The sequence below is a fragment of the Diadema antillarum genome, unplaced genomic scaffold (assembly GCF_040938485.1).
Source record: "Diadema antillarum isolate AM-2024a unplaced genomic scaffold, OU_Dant_1.0 seq00000420_RagTag, whole genome shotgun sequence".
Lineage (NCBI taxonomy): Eukaryota > Metazoa > Echinodermata > Echinoidea > Diadematoida > Diadematidae > Diadema > Diadema antillarum.
This window is the reverse complement of record NW_027271405.1, coordinates 958997-963849: the sequence shown is the minus strand read 5'-3', so window position 1 is coordinate 963849 and position 4853 is coordinate 958997.

Below are 4853 nucleotides of genomic sequence, written 5' to 3'. Positions count from 1 at the left end.
AGCGTGGACGTCACTCAGTAAAGTATATTTTGCTAAGAAAACAAAACGAAAAACAGTAATTAGTATGCATCTTGATATTTTGTACGTACCATGGAGAAGGCTGGACAATATTATCGGCTTCTGTAGACATTGCACGCAAATAAAGACGTGGATTGTAATCATGAACAATCACTGATCAGTTGTCATAACAAAGTATTATATTCTTTACAGTTGAAGCTATGAAGTATTTTGTGGTAGGTATTCCAAACCCTCAGGTTCATAAAGAATAAACTGCCAATAGATCGTAATTTTTGCGCTCAAATGTTTGATTAAATCAGATTTGTTTCTGTACGCTAGAGAAAGTAATTTCCATGGCTTTAGAACACAAAACCCCTCAGTTTACATAAATAAAATGGACTAACATTCCATAAGTGAGTCACTGGATTTCGTCTTACTTTACTTTTATGAGAAATTAGTAACTTGCTATTGATCAATGCAATACACATGCAAATTGCACTTTCAAAAGTATTTCGATGCATGATTAGAATGTCTATGTGAAAATATACTCTCAGTCATATCTTTGCTGACTTTTTGTAGTCATGCTCTTAAAAATCATAAGTTCATTTTACTTGTATAATCCCAAAGACATCAACTTGAAAGCCGGAAAAGAGTAGACGGCATAAGTAATCGTGGTCCACGTGATGCACTTAATCGTATTCACAACAGAATTAATTGTTGGCATATTTGTCTGAATTTGAATTTAACGATGTGATCAGAAATTCCCATTGGACGATTTTCGTCAAGATTTCGATTACGTCTAGTTCCTTCTTCATCCATATAGCAGCAGTATTGTTACGTCCGTTCATCAGCTTCAAATCTTTTACATGTCATACGAATAGTACGAGAAACGTTACCATGGTTATCTTACGTAAATGTTTTGTTTTCATTACATGGTAAAATTGTACACTTCTTCTGCCTTCCACGGATTTTTTTCGTATATTTTGTAGAAAATGGAAAAAAAGAAACACCACCTTTTTCAAAAACCTTGTAAAGATAGTCGATGGCTGTGTGCGTTTGTTTGTTTGTGTGTGTGTGTGTGTGTGTGTGTGTGTGTGCGTGTGTATGATAAAATGGTTCCAAAATCAATCGTGCATGTACGTATGAAAAAGTCAATGTTTTAATCTAGAAGAAAAACTCAGCGTGTGCCGCATCATGGTTATGGTTACAAAATGAAAGATGTAGAGTAGATAACACTTGTATCATGGAGCTCCATGCTCGTATACATGTATATGCACTTTTTTGCAAAGGAAAGTAATATCAATCGGTTGCTATGAAAACAATCGAATCAAAATCGAAGTCAATTTATGCAACAATTTTCGTTGTCGTAGTCTTTTTTCTCGTAACTCATGTTGTCTCGTCTGCCACATATCATTTCATCTTTTGTAGAGAACGTTAATTGTTTCTGTTTGATACAAGAAAAAATTCGATCATTTCATTTTCCAAAGTAGCAAGTAAACGAGAAAGCAATAGTCAAGAGGGAGTTGTATCCCAGTTCGTTGTATCATTTTCTTGCAGTGATCACACAAAAAATAAAAACAGCCATAGATGCTTCTGTTGCCACCGTCTAACCTTTGATCTCTATGTAACTTGTTACACAGAGATCAGTGCGTCTAACGAGATCGATTTTCGACAAGGATGTTTAATCGATCAACAGGAAAGTCGTTTGTTATATTGACCCTAGTCTTGCAATCAAGTTAAGGAGTTTTATTATTTCGTTTCTATGTCAAACTAAGAATTTCTACACGCTCTACTATAGTTTGATATTGTGCTGCATAAAATCTATTGTAAAAGTATCTCTTATTTCCGGCTTCTGGCAAGAGAAACACAAATTGCCTTATCACCCTCCAAAATGCACAATATACTCCAGAAATCAACCACGGGCACATTGTTTATTTGGAAATACAGTATGTTTCTTTCATGCATCAATGTTTAATGCACAAAACGAATTGTCAGCTTTGATCTATATCTACTAGACAGCAGTCACTGTGGGCATGGTGTCTGTGACAATAATTCTTCTTACTTGCCGTAACCAGCTAGGAACCTGTATCCAACCCAAATTATTTATGCGTTCCTCTATTATTCCATTAGCTTGGTATCATCTTAGCCAGAACATGGAGGAGTAACTCGTATCCCCCAAAAGGAGAGAAGTCACCCTTCTCAAGACGAAGTAGAATGCGATCTCCATCGAGCTCTGTTTTATCCCGCGCTTTGCTGAAGATAAGTCACTTAACACATTTAATTTCATGACGCCATTAATTCAGCGATTGTTTGCCCGGGTTGTCTGCATGTTTGTCTGTTTGTTTCTATTTCACACCTGGTTCTTGGTACAGAGCTTGATTCGTCACCCAGATACAAGATTACAAAGCACGTGATCATTTTTCATGTGACAAGAGCGTTAAGTATCTAAACAGTGTGGTATGCAGATTACATTATATTGTTGAAAACGTAGGTGTCTAACGAAGCACACAAAAATGATTACAACTCACCATTCTTGTATGATAGGGTATAAGTGTGCACTTTCAATGTCAATGATTAAATGGAAATATCTATTCGCTATCATTTCTTTGTCTTAAGTGTGACCAGCGCAGTCCTGAACTGTAACGAATATTCAAATTTCGAATGAAGCTATTTCGTTTGAGGTAAAATGTTTATTTTGTTTGCAATTTTGAAACGGCGATATGTATTTGTGTTGTATAGTTTATAATAGGCCAAGACGGATGCTGCATTAGTACTCACTCTTTCGTCCTTTGCTCGCAATCACACGAACGTTACATTAATAATTTGATCGCATACAACATAACGTGGGTGGTATGCTTCCAATGAGTTTGCCCTGAGTCGTGTTCGATGGAAGTGCAACATTGAACGTGAAGCAAATATCTGTGACCATTGTGCAATATAACGTTGTTCATACTGCCTCATAGTATAGCATATGTATTCCATTTCTTTTTTTTACTGGAAGAAAAAAACCAACTACTGGGTACACGATTCGCAAGTAAGAGAGACTAATTGACGTTGAAGACACACAAAAAATAATAATCTGGACGATCACTGAGTTTTGTTTTATGCTCTCTTAGCAATCATGGCAATCATTGTGAGTCTTGTTTTAAGCAATTGGTAACTTAAATTGGCACTTGAAGTCAAACGTTAACTATAGCGTGCACGACTTTCCAGCTACAAACTGCCCGGGAATGACAACTGTAGTAATAAGCCTTCTCCTTCTCCTCCTCCTCGTCCTCCTCCTCCTCCTCGTTCTTCTTCTTCTTGTAATCATAATTACTCAATTACCGGTACACACATAGTCATTATTTTTAGCTTCTCCTCTTCATTACCCCCTTTTTCTTTTCCTTCTGTCTTCTTGCCAGTGTTATACCAATAATCGACTACATCGTCAGCATCGTTGCAATCATTGCTCGTGATATCACTTTTGCTGTTATTGTTGTTGCTCCTATAATATCATGTCATGAAAGTTTACACTCAAGTGATACATTCTTAGGGACAGATGCACCAAAGATCATAATGTACATGATACGATTATACTTATGTAGGCTGTGATATTGGGGTGATATCGTCAAATCTGGCGTCGTATTTTATACATGGATTTTCCACTCTTCTAAAATCACCATCTCGCCCAATCTGGAATGTCTATGATAAACGCGTTTATACTTATTGACCTTGTATATGTGACATTTCAGTCTTGTTCTATTCACTTAGAATTGTACAAGATTATGCGACACAGGTGCTACTTCGTTCTCCTTTCGTATATACTGGCACCAAACATTTGAAACGTAACAGGAATAATACAGATATTGTAATCGGATCGGTAGACAGACAACAATGACGGATTATACAATAAATGTGGTTTTGAAAAATAGACTCCAGATTAAAGATTTTGATATTTACTCATGACAGCATGTAAACTTGAGCTCTTTGTTGTAGTTGAGTTTATAAGGTTCTGCAAAAAAAAAAGTTTTAGTGAGGGTTTGATTTATCATGATTCTTTTACTAATATCTATCGATTTCCAATGATTTTCATAGTATTTCTTATCGATTTCCGATTAATGAGGCCAACGTCAAGTTTAGCATGCCACACGTGGCGATGTTACATCGAACCACATTTGTCTAATCAGCAGGAACTCTTTCCAAATTAGCCCTCCTGTGTGCTTTGAGTCCCGATTGGCACTGAAAACTACATAACGCTGCACACACTGCCTGGAGTCCATAAAGGGTTGAATATATTATACTATTATAAAACAAATACAATTGTTTTGAATTCTCATTCGCGTCAAAAACTGAGGGCGGCATTTATCGCAACGACGCTTGGAGGTCATTTTTTCCTGGGGTCATATTTTCGTGGTACCGGAAGGGACAAAACGCATAAGATGCGTGTACAAGTTTATCCTGTGATCCATGATTACTTCGAAGTCCTAATGGCATAGGCGGTTCATTTCAGATTTAAAAAAAATCTAATATTGGCATAACACAGCAGTCATTCAAAAAAAAAAAAAAAAAAAACAATACCGACGTGTTTTCTTTCACCTGTATTGAGTCTACGAGGGATTTGGAGGGGAAAAAATCTTCATCGAAGCCAGCAAGTATATGTTACGGTGGTATCTTCATCTATGCAACTTTATCTCATTCACTACATATCGGGAAAAGACATAACAAAGTCAATCCCATCATCATGTGTCCTGGGCCTATTTCTTTCCCTTGTTCTTTGGTACGGCTGTCTTGAATGACATTCTCATAAAGGTAGGGAGGGAGAGAGAAAAGAATAGGAATGATGCGATGTCATCATACATGGCTTTTAGAGTTTC